This window comes from Oryzias latipes, chromosome 2, assembly GCF_053564925.1.
Source record: "Oryzias latipes strain Hd-rR chromosome 2, Olatipes_Hd-rR_3.1".
Lineage (NCBI taxonomy): Eukaryota > Metazoa > Chordata > Actinopteri > Beloniformes > Adrianichthyidae > Oryzias > Oryzias latipes.
This window is the reverse complement of record NC_136238.1, coordinates 48,567,616-48,589,198: the sequence shown is the minus strand read 5'-3', so window position 1 is coordinate 48,589,198 and position 21,583 is coordinate 48,567,616. Positions and strand designations below refer to the sequence as shown.

Below are 21,583 nucleotides of genomic sequence, written 5' to 3'. Positions count from 1 at the left end.
CCCGTAACCCTGCAGATGTCCACCTTCATCCTTTCTTCCTCCATTAAAGACCAGATCTCTACGTTTGTGTGAAGCTTCCGTCTGAGGAGGAACACTTTTTGGCATTTTCAACGTTCTAATGCTAAAATAACAGACTATTTTCATTCCTCTTTATTGTTTTATGCTGAAACGGGACATTTCATCTGGAGGAGGGGGCGTATAGAACACTGTTTACTTCTGCATTGGTGTTCAGATGACAGGTTTATGACGTAAGGTGACGGATGAACTTCAGGTTATGTGAATGAAAAGGAGAATAAAAGCTGCAGTGATCCTCTACACCCAAACGTGTCTCTGAGTTCAGAATCTGTTTTTTTTAAACCTATCTGGAAATAAAGCTTCACAAAAGGCTCTACATATTTCATCTTCAAGCTAGGCTCCGATAAACGGAAACCTTTGGGGATTTTTCCTTGTTAATCTATGAGTTTTTCTTGTAAATTTACGAGATTTTAAGTCGTAAATTTATGAGATAAAAATTATGAGATTAAAATCTCATAATTTAAAAGTTATAACTTTCTCGTAAATTAACGACTTAATAAAAGTCTTAATTAAAAAAAATTCTTGTAAACTGGCCCTAAAACTCTGTATTTAACAGATGAAACCAGAAGAAAGATGGTTGACATACTGCTGCTGACATGACAGAGAAGAATGGCTAATTCATCATCATGGCTTAGTAGACTCAGTGTATGATTAACATGTCATTCTCATCTTTAGCAAAGCATGAAGCATTCAACTCATTTATTTCTTTGTATTGCAGGACGTCACCACCAAGACATGTGAAAGAAATGTCTGCCAGGGGGAATGGTGAGCGTCTTTACCGTCTTAGTGACCCTTTCTCCAGGACCGGTTATGAAAAATGATGACATTAATGTTAATAGACGTTTGACCTCTAAATGGTTTTGAAATGTACTTTATAAGTATTAAATAGATAAAAAAGTAACACGTTCTTTAAAAAAAATGGACGACAACAATGGAGAAAGCTGCAAACCAGCAGTGAGTCTGAAGATCTCCTCCTGCAGCTGATAACCCTGACAGTGGAGCTGAAGTGGATGACAGCATTGGTAGAGTTACAGGCAGTAGAAACTCTATTCATTTTCTGTAAATTAGGACAGTTTCAACTACCGTTTTGCAATAGTTCCCATTTCTTTCTTTTACTTGTCTGACTTTTGCCGATGCTCCACTTGAAATAAATGTTTGTGTATTCACAGGGTGGGACAGTGACCTCATCCATTCTGCTGCTGTTGCACCTTGTTCCTCCTTCTGCCCAAGGTTGTAAAAGACCAGGAAGTGTCTGCTTCCCAAGCAGAAAAGCATTTGGTGGTCTTCAAGAAGGTGTGTTTTTATTTTCAGCAATGCGCCTGGTGCTGTCATGTTGAGAATACATGTGCAGATACCATGATTGATTAGCACCACAAATGTTCTTGTGCCCAAATACATTATTTCCCAGCTCTACAAGTAATTTTTGGAATGAAATGTTACTGCAGTGTCATTGTAGAAGCCTCAATGTGTTTTTCATTTCTTATTTGACAGGAACCAACATTCAAGAACATCTTGATTGCATCACGTCCAGCACTCCACCCGATCTCCTGGCTGTAGGACAAAGTAGGAAAGAAATCCACCAGTTCTATCACCCTTTACACAAATGTCATCGCTTGCAGGTCGGCTTCCTCACTTGGTGTCTTTGATGAACTTTTCAAGGCAAATTGTGTTTTTGCTACAAAGTACAACCCAATGCTACGCAGCATGTTCACATTCATCCAGACAACTGTCTACAACAACGATGTTGGGAAGTGAAGGAGAGCCCCCGTGTTGCAGAAGCTGGGGCCGGGCTGCTTCATTAGCTCATGAACACGTCTATTTGAGATGAGGTGTTTGTTTGTCACTGAGTTGAGTTCAAATACACTTGTTGGGCATTTATGAGTAGATCATGGTAATGTAGATGGGAAAAATATACGACTTAAATGTGCTCAGACTGGATGTGGTCGAGTACTTGGGACTTTTTCTGGATTTAGAAAAACATTTAAACACCAAACACATGGACAGAATTATTAACCATTGGGTTTGGTTTCTTTTTTTCTTCCCCTTTTCAATAGAAATTCTATGTTGGACATAATATTTAAAAAGTTGCCACGTTTTTGTACTTGAAGCTTGTGGTTCAGCTGCCAAACATTTCATGCAGTCGGCCTTTGCTGGTACACAGCCAGATGGGATGGAATCCATGAATTGTCTTTCTACTGTCTCAACTTCAGGTTGTGTGCCCTATCTCTCCTCTTTGGGGGACCTTCAGCATAGCACACAAAGTCCCTCACTAGGAACTAAACATGGTTGGTCTCTGCAGGAACCTTCACACACGTGGACGTATTTACCTGTCAGACACGGTTCAATGACTGCTGGGTGTGTTACATTACTGGACCTTCTGCAGACTAGGACCTGGTTTGGAAACAAGACACACAGTGCAAACACAAGAGGGTCCGGCTTGAATGTTGGACCTGAAGACAGAAATGGCATTTTTGATCAAACTGTTGTCAGTCTTTGTTTCTACAGTCTGTGTGAGTCTCTTCATCTGTTCTTCTTATTTGGTCTTATGTTAAGACGGCTGCCTTGCATTTTTTCAAAGTAAATGTTCAACAATGACTTCCACAACTACTGGCTAAACTTTAATAATAATAATAGTAAATACTATTTTAAATACAATCAATCAATAAATAATAATAATAAATGCTATTTTAAATAAAATCAATAAAGAATAATAGTAAATACTAGTTTAAATAAATAAATAATAATAATAAATTCTATTTTAAATATGATAAATTATAATTAATAATAGTAACAAATACACTTTTATTTTGTTACATTTCATTAAATAAATAAATTTAAAAAAATGATTAGTTATTGGACGGTGGCGCAGTGGTTAGCGCTCTTGCCTCACAGCAAGAAGGCCCCCGGTTCACGTCCTGGCTGGGGGACATGAAAAACACAACATCAGTGGGGGACCTTTCTGTGTGGAGTTTGCATGTTCTCCCTGTGCATGCGTGGGTTTTCTCCAGGGTCTCCGGCTTCCTCCCACCACCCATTCATAGGTCAATTGGCAACTCTAATATAGGTCTATAGGTGTGAGTGTGAGAGTGAATGGATCTGTGATTGAGGATATTCTACCCTGCGACAGACTGGCGACCTGTCTATCCCTTGCCTACGCCCAAGTGACCGGGATAGGCTCCGGCAACCCCGTGACCCCGAAAGGGAATAAACGGTTAAGAAGATGGATGATTAGTTAATGACTGTTATTTTTGACACCCTCTTCCCCGTTTTCTCAGCCTAAATGGTGAGAGGCCCATCTTTGAATGAGTGCTCCAGAGAGTTCCAGAGCTCTTCACCTACATCTAAGGTCTCATGGTCTTCTAGGAGCAGCTCCAGGCCCCCTTTCTCTCTCTCCCCTCCCTGACGGCTATTAGTTTTAGCTGCACCTCCTCCACGGCTTGGATGACCACCTACAAAAACAATTTTAGTAATTATTTTCCAACTTTACTCTTTGAGTACATGTCATTTTGCAGTGTTTCTTTCATTGTCAGTTTTACGGTTTTAGTCCATACAAGTCAAAGTCAGGTTTATTTGTCAATTTCTTCACATGTTCTTGACATGCAAAGGAATCTAAATTACGTTTCTCACAGTCCCGTGCGTAGACATAAACAACAGTAAAGTGCAGATCCACTACAAAGAAACAGGCCTAATCTCTAAGTAATGATAAATAATAAAATGTGAAAACAATAAATATGTGAAAATAAGGTGCAGGTTGTTTAAAGCAACATGAGCCAACAGTGTGCATTTACAGGTAGTGTACTGGGAGGTACACTAGTTGTAGGTAAGGTAGTTGGTAGGAATACCTGTTATTTACATGTGCAGTTGCATATGCAGAGGTAGTTATTTGAAATCTCAGTTCAGTTAAGTGTTTGTCCTTCAACACTTAGTGGAGGAGGGGTGTTTGTCCTATTCCGGTGGTCCTGCTGGCTGGCGCTGTTAGTGGGGAGGGGGGGGTGAGTTCAGCAGTCTCCCAGCCTGATGGATAAAGCTGTTGGTGAGTCTGGTAGTGCGGGAGCGGAGGCTCCTATACGTCTTTCCAGAGGGCAGGAGGCTGAACAGACTGTGTGCAGGGCGGCTTGCTTCATTTACGATTGTGATGCCTTTGCGGGTGAGGCGGGTGGTGTATATGTCTTGCAGGGAGGGGAGTGATACACCAATTATTTTCTCAGCTGTTCTCACTGTGCGTTGTAGAGCTTTCCTGTTTTTGTCCGTGCAGCCCCCCCCCCCCCCCCCCCCCCCCCCACACACACACACACACACACACACAGTGATGCAGCTTGAAAGGATGCTCTCAATGGTTCCCCTGTAGAATGTTGTCAGGATGGTGGAGCACTGGTCCACTTGAGTTTGCGCAGGAAGTAGAGGCGCTGCTGTGCTTTCTTGGCCAGTGATGCAGTGTTGGTTGTCCAGGAGAGGTCCTCGCTGATGTGCACCCCCAGGAACTTGGTGCTGCTCACCCTCTACTGCAGCACCTTCCATGGTGAGTGGGGGGTGTTGGGTGTGGCCTCTCTGGAAGTTGACAACAATCTCTTTGGTCTTGCTGACGTTAAGCGAGAGGTTGTTGTCTTTGCACCACATGGTCAGGAGCTCCACCTCTTTTCTGTAGTGGGTCTCATGGTTCTTGGTGATGAGCCCCACTAGTGTTGTGTCGTCTGCAAACTTCACAAGGTGGTTGGAGCTGCAGGGTGGTGTGCAGTCGTGTGTCAGCAGGGTGAACAGCAGGGGACTGAGCACACAGCCTTGAGGGACCCCTGTGCTCAGGGTGATGCTGTTGGAGATGTTGTTGCCAACACGAACTGCTTGAGGCCTCTGGCTGAGGAAATCCAACAGCCAGTTGCAGAGGGAGGTGCTGAGGCCCAGTCTGTCCAGTTTGCAGATGAGTTGTTGTGGTATTATGGTATTAAATGCTGAACTGAAGTCTATGAACAGCATTCTCACATATGAGTCTTTCTTGTCCAAGTGAGTGAGAACTGGGTGGAGGGCAGAGCAGACTGCATCTTCTGTGGATCGTTTTGCTCTATATGCAAACTGGTGTGGGTCCAGGGTGGGGGGCAGCTTAGATTTGATGTGTGACAATACTACCTCTATTGTGGTGTAATTTGTGGACTGATGGAACCCACCCACCAAAGATCCACGCTTTATGTGGCTGAGCCTCACATGGCCACCCACTTCCAATTTAAACAGAGATGTTCACCTCTGCCCCGTCCTGTACAGTGAGAGAAGTTATTTTATGCACACACACAGTGTTAAAACATTTAGAAGTACATACTTGGTGTAATCAAAGCTGCCTCATTGGAACATTGTTCCTCCCACTCTTCATCCTCCTGATTGCAAACACCTAATGAAGACAATTAATGTGTAAAAATGACATGTTCTGTTAAGACAGATTGTGAGCATTTAGATGACTCGTAAATCCTTACCTCCAAAACCTTTCCCTCAATGGTGAGGAGGGGTTTACCTTCTACCTGGTCCACACAGTGATGAAAGTCTTCCGGGAATTCCCGGAAATCCGGGTTTTTGAGCAAACTGAACGTACTTTCCGGGAAATAAAGACCTGATCTCTACGGACAAATCGCTTTCCGGATTAGAAAATGGTCTGAAATCAGCTAGCTTTAGCTTTATTTTCTATATTTCTCCGCAGATCGCTTCCTCTATGGTCGTGGCCATCTCTCGTCTTCCCGGCCTAATTGACCAATGACGGGACGTTTTAGTTGCTTTCGGATGCGTGGACATCTCTGATTGGCTCTGTCTGCACCACGTGGTCAGGGTGACTCGCTTCCCTAGAGACCAAAACTGGCGGACCCACGCTAAACTTTCACAAACACATCTGAAGAGTTTGCGATCAAATTTGGGTTAAAATAATGGCAGGCATCGTCATTATTGAGCGTGGTCACGACCTCAGTTGTGAGAAGACGATAAAAAACAAATTGAAGTGGTCTTGGCTGGAAAAAAAAATTTTTTAAGGTAGTGTAGGTCAAATACTTTTTTGTGTGAAATAATCTCAAAACCACATTTTGAAATAATTTCAATTTTAGTTTTGAGTTTCAGTTTTTATTTTGAATACATTTCTCTATCTAATTTATTTGTATTTCCTAATTACCATGATTTAGTTCAGTATAGTTGACATTAATTATAAGTATTTGATGGTTTGGACCCGCACTCCCTTAAAAAATAATGTTTACAATGTTTAGTTTAGTTTGTATGTTTGTTTTGATATTTCCCAGATTACTTAGTATAGGTGTTAAAGAATTGATGTATTATGTTATAGAATTATAGTTTAAAGCAGATCCCATATTTTGATGTAATTATAGTTTGAGAAAACAGTGCAAGTGGATGTTGTACATCAGTCATTTCTAAAGCAGAAATAATGTATAAATAACTGAGGTATTTTCATAGAATATCATAGTTACTGGTGTTCTTTTTGCCATTTGGGGCTTTGATGTTACTATATTTTAGCAATTGTATGTTTTGCAGCTTTAAGGAAAAGCGTAGATTGTAGGATTGTGTTACTTTGAGCAATTTTCCAAATTCTTTTTTAGGACCAGCAAGTCCTTAATGGAGAGTCAAACTAGGGGTTTGAATGACAAATCATGATGCTCCAATTAGTCTTAGTTTCTTGATAAAGAAGTGAATAACTAGCTGCCAGAATGCACCAGAATGCATCTAAGACCACGTATTTTTCCAAAATTTCGCTCTGTGCCCGCCATATCGCTCAAAGAAAAGTTCAGGGATTTTTTCCTTGCCTGACTTTCATCACTGTCCACACTTATCAGGGGTGTGACCACTGATGGAGGATCCAGGAGTCTGTCTGCCTCCTGTTCCAGTGACTCCAGGAGGTGTCCAATAGAAGGCCGTGTGCTTTGTGGGGAGAATGTGATAGGGGGGTATGTCCCTGCAGCCTATACTCTTCCATTATATAATATCTTCCCACAAACACTTTGGAGGCCAGTTCCTCGTAAAGGTCACTTTTTCTACAGAGTGACCGTCTGTAATGATTACCACTTTATTATTTATGGTAGTTTGTGGGGCAGTTGTATTGCTGGAAAAGTCCCAGGTAATTACTTTACTGGACTTTTCCTTCTCCCTTAAAATGCAGATGTGCAGCGGTGGGGGGGCTGCATATGGGCCCCTCTGTCTGATGTTAATCACCTGTCTCAGTGCCATTCTGAGATGAGAGAAAAAAAAGACATGAAATGTTACCCAGCAATGTCCTTCAGTTATTACTACATAATTTAAAATAAGTTGTTACCACTAATAAGTATCCATACACATTAAAATACATCTAATAATATTAGCTTAAAAAAGACATTAGTCATATCATTACCCTAAAAGAGTCAAGCTTCATATTATTAAAAAAATTCTCTTCTGAAAAAGAGAGAGAGGAAAAGAAATATCTTGAAAAGTTCAAGGACCAAAAGTCATAGCTAGAATAAGCTGAAAGAGCTGAACATTTTATTACCGTATTTTCCGGACTATAAGTCGCACCGGAGTATAAGTCGCACCTGCCCAAAAATGCATTATAAAGTAGAAAAAAACACAGATAAATCGCACTGGACTATAAGTCGCATTTTAACTTTCACAACCTTATATGACACAATCATAGCAGACTGTTTATCTAATAATTTCACAGTAATTTTTTCTCAAACTTATTTATTTATTCTTTTCATGAAGCATCATTGGCCAACTAATACTCTGTTTTCATCCTGTATTTGTAGAAACAGTTGTCATTTTTATTGCATTTCTGAATCTATGAAATCATTGGAAAATAGAATATTATGTTTTTAGCCTTCAAGATCTTACTGTAAAAAAAAGGTTTGCTGATTCTCTGAGTCACTTAACATACTCTTAACACTTAACATACCTCATACATCAAATTGTCCCAGGAACATCATCTCTGTTCCTCACAAATGAACATAACAGGAGGGTTAACAATGTATTTATTTTAATTTATTTCTAATATAAGTCGCTGCGGAGTATAAGTCGCACCCCTTGCCAAACTATGAAAAAAAGGGCGACTTATAGTCCGGAAAATACGGTAGTTAAATGGTTAAAATAGGTTAAAAATTGTAGAGGGAGTTAAGCGCCGAAACATGGCGGAAATAGGAAAACAAAGGGTTGAAACCAATTAGATTTTAGGTATTGAAAATCAGAGGTCCTCAGAATGAAATTACAGAGAAATGTCAGAGCAACGTTGATTAAAAAACGTTGAATTTTGGCTAAAACCGGCTTCATCTTAATTCATGAGGTTCAAAGCAGCAGAACTCAGTGTGTGACCGGAACCTTAGAGAACAGTCCCTGGCAGTGCTGGTCTGAGTAGCCGGGGAATCAAAGGAGGACCCAGAAGTTTCCTAAAGGATTCAGATGAAAGATTGCTTGATATGCTTTTAAAATTTTGAGATGCAGTTTTACCAGAGTTGAATGTTTGCTTTTCTTCTTCAAGCTCTTCCACTTTTTTCTTGAGCTCCTGGTTTTCCTTACATAATCTAAACCGAAATATAGACCACTTTTATTGCAGTTTTTATTCATCGTTGTCTTAAGAATTTGTGCAAAGGACTTCATCAAGAGGTCCGTTTGCAAACTGCAGAATTCCATTCTTGGGTACCAACTCGTTCGTCTCAGTCTGAAGTTCGCCCATTTGTTTTTTCTGCTCCTCCACAGAGAAGGCTTTTAAAATAGATCAACAGAGTTGATCAGAGTGGGACTTTAAAGCCCTTTTACAGCAGAAGTGCTCAGCCCTAGTCCTATAGATGTACAATCCAGCCCAGAACTGCAGCAAACCAGGACCAGGCAGCTCTGTTCTGCAGGAGTATTAAAAAAAAGGAAGAATGAAGAATTGAACCAATACCTGTCTATAGTTATCTGAGGAGGATGCGGCTGTGGATTCCTGAGTCATTATATGAACAGGAAAATCTGAAACAAAATGTTCAAATTGCTGAATCAAATATAAACAGTGGGACAAATAATATATTCTTCCTAATGAAATGGAGGTAAAGAAGTTTGTGACTTGCATTAGCGTGCCAGGTAGACATGTAGTCCATTACTCAAGAACACTGTCCGTTAGAGGCCTGCATTGGGATTGAACGCAAATCTCGCGGGATTGGGTGGTTTGAATAGTGCTGTGGGCGGCAAACACCCCCCCCCCCCCCCGCGGGATCAGTGTTGCCATGAATATCTCATGAATATATAATAGCGGACGACGTTAGGCTGTTTAAGGCTGTTGGAGTCTTATGTACTGAAGCTCCGTGAACACCACTGTCACTGGCCACTGTCATCTAACCTGTTGGGGGTGTGCAATGCCCCGCCTCTTAGAAATTGTGTTCTTTAAAGCCTGATACTGCGGTCACGTGTGGGAGGAGCTACCAGCTAAAGTTTTGGTCTGATCGCTGCATTGAGCGGTGTCTGTGTGCAGCAATGCATGGTAGACACGGAGAATGTGGAAAAACTGGAAAAGGCTGAAGCTAAAAAAACGTATTTTTCCGTCAGGAAAAAAGGAATTCATAGATTTTCAGCTCTGTTGAACCATTACAATGTTTTTTTTCCTCCATAAATTCAAATGACTCTTCAAACCTCCTCCAAAACCTTCAGAACCAGAGAAGCTAAACATCACTCTATCAGAACCTCCCTGAGCCGAGGACCACCCACTTTCCCCATGGCAAAAACATCTGGGAACGTGTGAACTTCAGTGAACAACAGGATTAGTGAAAATAGATTTAATAATTTGGTTGCACATTACACAAAAGAGGAATGCATGAAAAGATGAGGCTGGAGGAGGGACATGAATCTCTTTAATATCAACACAAATTCGCGTTTTTTTTCCTGCGGGACTGAAGACGATACAAAATCAATGCATCCCTATCAGAGTTTTGCGGGTGGGAGTGGACATGCATATTGCAGGTGCGGGCGGGAGTGTAACGCATTCGTTGTGGGAGCGGGGGGGATTGGTCAGAAATTCGGCGGGCGGGAGCGGGATTTAGAAAAAAGTCGTGCGCAGGGCTCTACTGTCCGTCCTTCTCCATCACGAAAATCAAAAAAAAGGTAGGCCAGTTCTCTCTTACGGGGAAAAATAAAAACTAGGATCAAATGAAACTGTAGCACAGAACAGTTTACTAGGTTTAAAAGATCACTGTAGACACCAAAAATGAGTAGAGTTTAAGACCCAATCAGATCATCTTCTGATCCATTTTAAGAGCATTCCAAGTGGTCTTTTAATTGGAATCGTGCCATTTTGAGCCTAAATCAAACACAATCACTTTCTAGGACTTGGTGAAACTGTTTTCTTGTGTGCTCCTGATTCACAACGATTAAAATAAAGAAATAGTGAGAAATGTCCTTTTAAGCTTAATTTTCTTTCTATATGTCCTACATTATTATAAAAATGCTGCAAGTCTTTAAAATTCAAAGGAGGACAGAATAACCAGCTTACTTTCACCTCCGTTTCAAAGAATTGGGGATTTTCTTTGGTGTTGATACATAAATAACGCCTAGTAGAGAAGAAAATGGAAAAAGATCAGAAGCGTTCTTTTACACACCAGCCTTATTGAACTGGTTTTACTTATTTACTTCTCCAGTTTCCCCCATTAGGGTTGTTCCCTCGTTTATGGCGTCCCATGATATGTGACCATTTGACCTCCGTCACGATCCATTCCATACTAATGGGTTTTTTTGAGGACATTGCAAATGAACCAGGACCTTTCTAGAGGTAAAAAAGAAAACCGTCTCGACTTAACTGAGAGCATAGATCCCTGCATCTGTCAGCTTCATCCTTTTTCTCCTCTTCTTCACAGATTGCCAAGAATTCCTGGGAAAATGCTGAGTTTGCACCCGCATGTCAGGGCCACAGTGGAGGAGCTTCTTCTCCATCCATGGCTGCAAGGATGACACCATCCATCCTTGAAAACTGGAGCCATGAAGAAAAAAATTCAAATATTTATAGAAAAAAAGATCTAAATAAGAAATCTTCTGTATGTGGACTTCATACCTGGTGGGGAGGTTTTGTGGGGGCACCGGCCGATGGCCTGTATAGGTCCGGTATGACGGTGTCTTTGCTTAGCTTCTCCTTTTGGTGCAGTTTGGGGAGTTTGGCCTCCCAACGCCAAGCGGAACTTCTCCAAGGTCCTTTCCAAACAAGCCCATTTTATTGGAGCTGTTTTTGTTTTTGTGAGCTCTCTGGAGGTAAGAAAACCTTCTTCACTTGGATGACTGGATGGACCCCTGCATCTGTCAGCTTCATCCTTTTTCTTTTCTTCTACACAGGACCTCATGGAAAAGTGTTTGGCTCCTTTCCTAGGGACCAGGCCCACATTGGAGGATCTCCTTCTGCATGCGTCCGTAGCTGACAGGAGGAGAAAACGGTCCGGTCCAGAACTAATCCGGAACGACACATTGAGGGAAGTCCCATCTTCTTTTCCTTTGTGTGTGGGTTCACTCCATGTCCCATCTGAGTGGATCCTCTTCACATTGGATACGAACATGTAGGGAATGTGGGCGTGGTTAGCAGAAAAACCTCCGTTGCTCCAAGATCAAAAAGTCTACTTGTTCCCATTTGTCTGAAGCTGACGTCGATTTATTATCCATAGGTGACCAAAAGATTCAATCGTTGCTTTGATAAAATTTGATAAAATCAACAGAAAAAGTGGATTTTCTATCAACTTATCACATTTTCTTACCATTATGATCGTCTTAAGTTGTGTTTTTCTGAGTCACTTGTTGATGCTGATTGCAATGCTAGCACTTTTAGCCAGATTAGCATAACTACCATAGTTGATATGTTTGGCAATATGTTCTGAGATGGTGCATGATGCTGATTTGCTATTTTAGCCCCATTTGTATAAAGTTACAATTATCCAGTGGTAAACCTAAACATCACTAAGTCACTTGAATCATGGGGGGTGCATTGTCATGAGGAATGGTGGAAGGTGGTGGCAGCCCCCACCAGTCAGATGAGCCAGTGTGGCGTCTCCCTTCCTTCTTTTTGCACAGACAGCGCTGCCTTTAGCACAAACAAACACACTACTTTCCTACATATGCACTAGTGGAAACCCCGGCTTAAGCACACACACACAAACAAACAAACACTGTGTTTAAAAAAAAAACAGCGCAAGCAAATCTGAGTTGGTTTTGATTTTTTTTTTTTTTTTTTTTTTACTTCATAAGTCATAAAAGTCATAAAACTTAAATAGTCATAAAACTTAAAACTAACATAAAAATTCTTCAAAGTCCTCATCTTCTGTATCTGAAATGAACAGCCGGACTACATTTCTAACAAACACATCAGGTTCCCTTTCATCAGTCAGTCTGTGTCGTTGCTGCTGCTGCTCACTAACTGTGGCGTAACTCGCCCTGCGCTGCCTTCCACAACAATACCAATCAGACTCTTCCTGGCCCTTTGTACGTATCCTACCGCGCTGCTCCCGTTCTCCACATTGAGACTCACCAGGAGGTTAGAAGTGAGCAGCACTTTGTCCATGTTGGTGATTCAGCTGGGCTGGAGGTGTTTGTCTGCGATCTTTTTACTGCTGTATGAGCGGAAGATGAACAGCTTTTCATTGTAATCCGCTGAACATGGATGGAAAGATGACGCCGCTAAACGAAAGTAGAAAGCTTCCTCTGTAAGCTTCTCCAAGCCGATCAAACTAATTGTTAATCTATTATCTCTACAAACTATTGCATATTACATGTTTTTGTGTCACATGCTTGTTGAAAAATAGTAAAAGAAACCCAACATTTCATAAAATGTAAACTACTTCATGATATGAAAGAAAGCTATTTAAAGAACACATATTTCCCCAGATGTTACTCTTAAACTTTTACCCCCCCCATTATAATGCTCAACCTTACAATAAACACCAGGCTGTTTCCAGCAGACCCCCCCCCCCCCTCCCCCTCTAGGATGCACTAAATGAACAGAGGATCCCCTCGTGGTCACTGAAGTAAATTTGACTGACCACGGCCTTGACAGTAAATTTGGATGTTTTAACATAGACATGATCTATGATAGTTCCCCCCCCCCCCTCTCTGTTGTGGGAGAAGTGACATGCTGCCTGAAGCCTCTGTCCGTCATCAGATTAAAAATGGAAGAGGACTTCAGGATGTCTTCATTAAAATCTCCCATCACTACTACTGATTCACTTTGAGTTTCTAACCAAAGTACTAAATCCTGTAGGTGGGACCTAAACAGCACTACAGGATAGGAGGGGGGGGGCGATACACTACAGCTAACACTAAATTTAGAGCCAGACTCCTGTAAACAACACATTCCAAATTAAGGTCTGGCTTGTCCAGAATTTGGTAGTCTCCTCCGTCCGTACAGTAGATCCCAACACCCCCATGTTGCTGGCTCTTCAGGCCAACTAATGCTGGGTTGGTTCCACTGTAGGAAAGCTGAAGCCGTCCATTTGGACAGCTTCTAAGGCAGAGCTAGGGGTCAGCCATGTCTCTGTCACAGCAATGCAGTTAGGCTGCAGCTGAAAGGAGACATGTCTGCACAATCCCTGAACATTCAGCAGGAAAACTCTGAAAGAAGACGGGTCACATCTTCTTTCATCACTCAGGAGGGGGGGCATCTTCTCCAGAGCAGCCTTCGCATGTTTATTGCAGTAAATCGCCTTTTCCTTAAAATCTCGAATGATTAACCCCTCGATGGTCCTGACCTGACTCACAGCAACATACACCTGTCCAGCAGCAAAGATCTTATTAAAGGAGACCACAGCTTTGTCCACGGTCAGGCCTTGTACCTTGTGGACGGTACAAGCCCATGCCAGCTTGAGTGGGAACTGTCTCCTCATCCCCCCTTTTTTGGCTCACCCGCTCTTCCTCAGACTCTATAGCAGTGGAACCAGGCAAGTCGGCTTTGGCACATGTTCTCCGAGCTATTTTCCCAATTTCCTCATCATTAAATTTCACTTAAATGTATTTGAACCCCCCTCTTTACAGAATTCAATGTGGGTGACTATGCCGCGGATGAATTGTAATTTGGATTCTTGGCCAGCCTTGACCTTGGGGTCCGTACATTTGGGGCATTTCTGAATCTTTTTGTCATTGATAACAAATGTTCGTCCGGATGCTGTTTTAAGAAAGTTGAAGCGACATTTGTTCCCCCCCTTCTTACATGACTTTGTGTGGTTCCTAGAGTGCTGCTGGACAGCCAGAACAATTTCCTTCAAAAGTTCAGCCCAATCCAACTGGTCAGCTGTCTGGGTTCTCCCCTCCTGTCTTAACACAGTGTCGAGGAGATTTTTCCAACGCATGTCGGCTGCAGTGAACGAACAGAACCACGTTGGAATACCCAGCTGACGAACACAGGCCAACAGGTCCTTCTGTGTTGCCTGCCAGAATGCCGGAGTGCCTCGAATAGGCCGGAGGAAACAAAAGCCCTGATCTGCTTCCAGCAGCTTCTTCAGGGTTTTCTCAGAACGTGCATCGGCACTTACACCTTCAGATGCACTTCCTGATTTTTCTTTTCTGAGAGCCACAGACACACTAGAAACAACCTTCTCCACCTCTGACATGTACTGTGCAAAGAAGATGTACTCGACGTTCTGTGCAAACCTACCGTCAGCATGGAGGATCCTGTTAAAGTAACGCGAGAGAGTCAATTTGAACTTTCTATTTTCGTGGTAAACGTTTTTACCATTGGGAAAGATGACAGGAAAACATTTAGCTTCATTTTCGCGATTAGTCAATAATCGGACCGGATTATTTCCTTCCGCCGGGGCCAAATTCAAAATATCCTCAAAATACTGATCCAGGACTTCTTGGCCGATGTCCACTGGGAACAGAGCAGAATCTTGGAACATGCAGTGATTCTGTCTGTCATGGAGAAGCTCATCTTCTCCATCATCGGCCTCATCCTCTTTTTTGTCCGTCTGCTTTTCTGGTTCGTTTCGATTTTCTTCTTCCAGTTCTTCTTTACAAAAGTCATTGAGCCAAGCTTCATTAAAGTATGTCTTTGTAATACTTATTGTTGCGTTTCAAATATTGCAAGGCCCGCCTAATGTGCATGGTATCCACAAACTGATACTCATAATGACCTTTGTAAGTCAGTTTACGCTTTAATTTGACGCGCAGCAGAGACCCTTCCATGTCAGACCGAGGCAGCACATTGGTCGTTTGCACCAAGTTGGCAGGAACACACGTGATTGGGCCGTGAACACCATTCTGCCCACCTTTAGGCAGAGCAAGCATCTTCATGAAAGGTATATGCAGTGCAATCAGATGCTGCTCTAAACTATTTTAACAGGCCAACTCTGGTGGGACAGGACACACCTCCAAGTTGTTACCCACCCCACTCAGGCGGGGTCTGACCTCTTTTTAACTTGGAGTCGCAGCAGTGGCAAATCCACAGAGCGCTCCTCGCCGTCCCTAAAAACAAACACGGGCTCTCACAGTCCATGTTGCAGCGGTGCAGGTAGTCCTCACTAATGCACACATCTGCAATCTCTGCCATCTTGGCAGTTTTGCTGTACGTCTCCCTGACACACAGCAAAACCTGGTGATGAAACAGAAGTATGTTGCACACACAGCAAAACCTGGTGATGAAACAGAAGTCTGTTGCACACACAGCAAACAAACTCTGGACCTTTTTCCACCTTTTTTAGGAAGTCCTGCATGACTTCCTGAAAACTCTCTGCCTTCTTTCTTAACAACTGCCTCTTCTGTTGAACATTACTGATGACACTCTTTCTGAATGCAGGATTCTCCCTGTGTCGCTTTTTGTTTGGAGTCTTTAATTTAAGTTTTTGTGTTTTATCTTTTTTATATATGCCAATGCTCTGAGCTTTCACCTTGGTCCTGTGAGCCGAATCGTCTATATTTTGTTTTCTCTTTTGACTTAAACATTTCTTTGTAATCCTCATTTTTTAAATATGATACTTTTAGTTGCCTCCTTTTTATTAACTTGACTTTCCATCTGTAACTTGCATCTTTCATGTATTTTTTCCGAATTACGTGCTTTAACCGTTCCCTCTCATTTTCTTTGTAGATTTTTCCTTAAAGCTTTTTTGCTGTTTGTTGTCATTTTTGGTATACCAAGTATTTAGAAGCAACTTTTATGCATTTGCTCTGGTTGTCAATTATGGAAGTTGTCTTTATGCCTGTAGAACAAATGTCATCTTTTTCATGTGAACGCGTGTGATATGGTTTTGGTTGTTTGTTGGCAGAGGGACAACAACCAGCACAGCGGTCCTGTTGTGGATCTTTTACACACACAACAGTCTCAAAATGTGTACCACCACAATTTTCTATGTAAGTTGAGTGTTCACATAATTGTCGACCACTGCTCTGGTGCTGAAGCCACCTGCCATCAAACAAGACAAAAACATTTATCCCTAATAAATCAGCCGTGGCTTGAATTTCCACGTCTGTGGCCCAAACACTGACAAAACACATTCTAGATTTGGTTATGTACTCAGCCACAGAGGAGAACTCTCGCCCAATTACCCAGCTGTACAGATCGGGGTTTGTTTCCAATTGTTTCACTTCAGCTAATCGAATTTTTCTGTGGCTGTTTTGGGATCCGCTCACAGCCTGAGAGATGGCCCTAAAGTAACAATTTTCATCTCCTATAATTTTTTCGTTGGTGCAGGGGGGCCCTAACAAACCAATGGGAGGAGCAGGTGGGGCATTAAAATTTTGGAACTCAATATTCAACATTGAGCACAGAGTCTGGCACACATCTCGATTTAAAGGGTTAAAATAGAAAATTTCCTGCTCAGGCTCACTAATAATGACATCCTGTTCCTCCACAGCAACATCATCTAATTTGACTTTCTTCAGGTTTTCGACTGAAGGGTGTGCAATATCAATTTTAGAATCAGTTTTACGTTTTGTTGCTGTCTTTTGGGGTTGTACATTGACATCTAATGAAGTGTCATGGAAGAGGCTCTCTTTGCAGAGGTTCAGGGAGTTATTTTCTGCAGGACTTCCTAAGAAAGGGTCAAACGTTTCTGAAGCAGAAAAGAGAACTACACCAACTATTTCAGACTCAGTCAACACAATGCCCTGGACTGACCTCTGCAGGTAGTCGTGAACTTCACCCACAGAGTCAAAAAAAAGAACTATGCTGGATCCATCAGGGACCCTCATCCCTTCAGGACTGCGAGAATGCGAGTCTACAACAGCCCAGCGTCCATTCTCTGCAATGACATCCTAGCCAGCCCCTCCTTCAGGGGAACCAACACACCAACATCAATAAACTCACCCGAATTGATTTTAGCATCCCCACTAACAACTTCCCCAAAAACACAGGACAGTTCAACCCCATCTACCACTACTTGATCTGGAAGATCAGTCACTCTCAGAAAACCTGCAGAGTCAGTGATTTTGTTCTGTCTCTGTAGGTCTGAGTAAACCACACAGCAGATACAGGAAGGAGAACAGCTCTTAGCTTTTCTGCTCTTCTTACCTCCTGCAGCAGGCCGTCCAGGCTGGTCCTTTAGAAAAAGAGGAGAAAAAAATTACTTTCAAGGAAAAAACATAAATGTTCTTTTTCTGTATTAAATCATAAATTGAACCTGAACACCTAAAATCAAATTCATAAATGCACTGGTTATTAATTTAAGGCTTAGGAAGCCTTTTGATCATATTTGCCCAAGAATCATGTCTGTTAATAAAGGAGCACACAACAAAAGCTTAAGTTGGAACACAAACAAACATGTCAAACTTAAAATGACCATAAATAAAATCACTCCTAAAGACTATTGAGCTTTTCCCTTTTCTCCTCTCACCTGGTCCACAGGCCGCTCCACCATCACGTCCTTGGTAGGAGACCTAGGTGTCACCCCCACGCAGTCCTGCATACAAACATGAAATGTATTTAATGTCAGACTTTTACCATAAACTAGGTGCTGCAGCATTTTGACAGAAAAAAAATACAAAGTCATTATACCTGGGACAGCACCCTCTTCTTCCTGGGACGCCTGGCAGGTGAAGGCCGGGGTTTCACCTCCACGTGCTCGGGGACCTCCGCCTTAGTGAAAAACAAAAGAACACAAAATACACACCATTATATGTGTTTAACAAAGAACATCTCACTTTAAAAATCTATTTTGACCTCTACAACACAACACTGAAATGTGTCCTCTTCTTACCTGGGGCCTGGGGGCAGCCCTCTGGGATGCAGCCACAGCCCTCCGGCGACGTCTAGCACGAGACGTCTGAGGAATAATGACAAACACCAGAAAAAAGGGCATTTAGGAGCAGTTTTAAAGCTATTCTGAACTCTGAGCATCAAGACAAAACAGTTACCTTGTTCCCAGCGGGAACAGGCGCAGCAGCTCCAGCACAGTCCAGATCTGACGGGTAGAATTTGTCCATCAGATCCAGAATAGCGGGGCTGAAGCGCACGGGCGACACCGGGAGAGGAGCAGCCTGTGGAATAGAAAACACAGAAATGTTATCATGTGGACACAACAAACACACACTGCAGTTTTATTTTTCCTGCAACTCACCTGCTCCAATCCCCGCCCGTGCCAGGATGCCAGAGGAGAGCGGTCTGCACCCGAAGGACTGGCTTTCTGTAGAGAGTGAGAAAGAAAGAGAAAACGATTTAGACACTTGAACTAGCCTCTTCCATGGACCACAGACCTCTGCACACGCCACTTCTGGTCTGGCTTTCAGGAAGCTGGATTCACCTTGAACACATGGACAAGTTTAAAACAGGAAAATCATTTCATTTGTATGCAACGAGCTGACACTTACCTTTGCCTTCCCTACCTTGCAAGCCCACTCAAAAGGGTTGGTTGGAGGAGGGGACACAGGGTGCTCCCTCACAACCACCTTAGGAGCGACTCACCGCACGGCAGGCCGGGGCGACGCAGGAGGAGGCGCCTGGACCTCTGGCTCCACCAGCTGCAGAGCAGAGTAGTTCCACAGCAGGGAAGCCAGAAGGACCATCCCTCCATCGTCACTCAGGTGGACTTGAGAGAGACCCCCCCCCCAAGATTTGCTTATATAGATATGGTTGTACTTATCGTACTGAGAAAAGCTGTCTGCATCAAAACAACCAGAACCATCAACCACAGCGACAAGTCGTCCAAGTTGAAGTGCTAAGCAACAGACAGGTACTTAATACCTACAGCGGAGTGCTATTTTGTGAACCATTCCCACAGACGATAATCCTGTTGAAGTCTTGTTTTGTTACAGATTAAAATAATAACCTTGTATCCCCCTCTCTCCCTTTTATCCTCTTCCTCCCCCCTCTCATATTCTTCCCCTCTCCCTGCCCACACAGACTAAATGTAAGAAATAGATAATAAAAAAATTGCACTCTGGTTTTCTGGAGTTCTATAACCTCTTTTTGTGAAAGTAAAACCTGTCCAACACAAAAAGCCTTCAGCTCTGATCTGTTTGCTCAGCTGTTGGACAGAACAAGCTAGAAAAATAAAATACATCCATGCAAACAACGTTAGCCATGCTAATAACAGAGATAGCTGGGGATCAACTTAACTGGAATAACGATCAGCCTTTATTTTGTCTGGACCCGACTGGTAACACAAATTTTTATTTATTTTCTTTGTTTAAAAAAATGTTTTGTAAGCAGATTTTTCTGTAAAAACAAATACAAAATTCTGTTTTAAACGTTCTATTTACTGCTAAATGCATATTTGAGAGTTGACGGCTGAAGCTGCGAAGATGGTGATGAATGTTAACAGTGAAGAAATGTCAAGAAGTTGAAATATTTGTTAAAACTCAGCTAACTTCCTTAAACTAAAATGACTTTTGCTATTCTAACTGCTAAAACGGCAATAAATGGTACTAAAGATGAAATGAAGTCGTAAGTAGTTCCTAAATAAAACTTGAGGAAGAGACTAAAAGGTAGACTTTTAAGGACACAAATAATAATGCTACAGATTTCAGAAATGGACTATTTTAGCACAAAACAAATGTACCTTTAAGGATTTGAAGCTTCTCTTCATTCAAGGTTAGGAAAATAGCCAAATGTTTGTGTGGCAAGTAGGACACACCTACTAATCATGAGGCTACAGGCAACACACATGTTAATTTGGTGGCTGTGCTTTAAAAGCCCTCCTCCCTGTTCGGACATGAACTCTTGTTGTTGCCATAAATCAAGGCATCAGGAAGTGGAAGCAGGTAGGTAAGGTAAGCCAGACTTAGTTCTCCGATCTGAAACAGGAAATGGGAACTTACGAGGAGACTCGTTCAAAGTTCCCTGTAAACAAGCAATCGGCCAGGCTTTGGGACATCTGTGGCGTGGCGGCAGTAGTCTGCAAGAGTGATGTGACTTTTTTTCACCTAGATCTGCCTCCTCTCAGTGACAGGATTGTTGAGCTGCCTTCCTCCGTCATGTACAGTTAAGGCTCCTGCAAACTATTTGTTTCCTTTTTCTTCAGGAACGTGTCTTGGCTGCACGCCCTTCTCTCCCCACAAATAGGGGATTAAAGCTGCTGCTTTGCTTTTACTGTTTTTAACCGTGATTTCTGTCCGGGTTGTCACCCCCGCCACAAAGGAACCGGCTAGAGCAAAACTCTCAGCTCACGGAGATCCCTCCTTGCTGTGGCGTCTCACCGGACTGTGGGCGGCTCCCACCAGCTGATCTGCGGTGGTCGGGCGGTTTACCATCCCCCCTGAACACTAATCATCTTTTTATCTTTATTTTTAATTGTGTGTCTTTTATTGATATTGTCAATTTTATTCTTGTTTCAGGAGGTGGGAGGCCGAGGTGGTGGACTGCTGTGTCTGGTGGGGGGTCCCAGTGTGCTGTGTGGTTTCCATCACGTGTGCAGTGATTCACAAAAAGGGTGTTTGCTTTAGTTGTACGTTGTTTTAACCACCTCGGTAAGCTCCTCCTCCAGAATATTATAACTGACTTTTATTAAGGATTTTTGTTTTATTAAAAGGTTTCTTAACACTGTTTTAACTGTAACAAAATTCATTCAGAAATGTCTAATTTGACAATTAAAATGGATTAACAGAAATGCTTTTTCATTTTCAAAATGTAGCTGCATCAAAGGACCCAAAATGAAAATCTTCTTTGATCTCCATTTGATGGACAGATGTGAGTTTGGGATGGACCAATCATGGATTGAGGGAATCATTGATCAGACAGAACATTTCTGGATGACATAGATCTATGTGTGGGTCAGCCGTTGGATCCTGGTTCTGTCTCTGGAACAGGGACAGAACCAGAACTCTGGATCACTAGATTCTGGTTCCAGATGTTTCACACTTGATTTCTGTTCTCCAGAAACTCTCATTGACAAACAAACACAGAGTTTCATTCAGAAACCTCCAACATGGTCATGTGACCAGAATGTTCATAGTGGAGACACGGACAAACGCTGTGGTCACATGACTCACTGGTCTGGATTCAAGTCCTTTGAAGTCAGTTTTTGGAGCAGAAATCCCGTCTGATCTCAGTTAGTGAACAAAAGTCTCTCAGTTGAATCATTTTTCTATCATCTCTGTTCTGTTGATGATCAAATATTGACTCATGCAGTTTGAAAGACTCAGA

General features: G+C 42.3%; 1 protein-coding gene and 1 long non-coding RNA gene across 2 annotated transcripts in view; one reads left to right on the top strand and one right to left on the bottom strand.

The window, feature by feature from the left end:
- The window catches only part of LOC144989034 (NLR family CARD domain-containing protein 3-like), a 242,440-nt gene that overhangs the window by 152,363 nt on the left and 68,494 nt on the right, over positions 1-21,583 (top strand). The gene's annotated exons all lie outside the window — the stretch shown is intronic.
- Positions 18,021-19,046, bottom strand: LOC144989528 (uncharacterized). Its single transcript, XR_013653774.1, has 4 exons — positions 18,561-19,046; positions 18,358-18,480; positions 18,201-18,266; positions 18,021-18,079 (listed from the first exon to the last, which is right to left on the bottom strand). It is a non-coding gene; the product is annotated as an uncharacterized LOC144989528 (long non-coding RNA).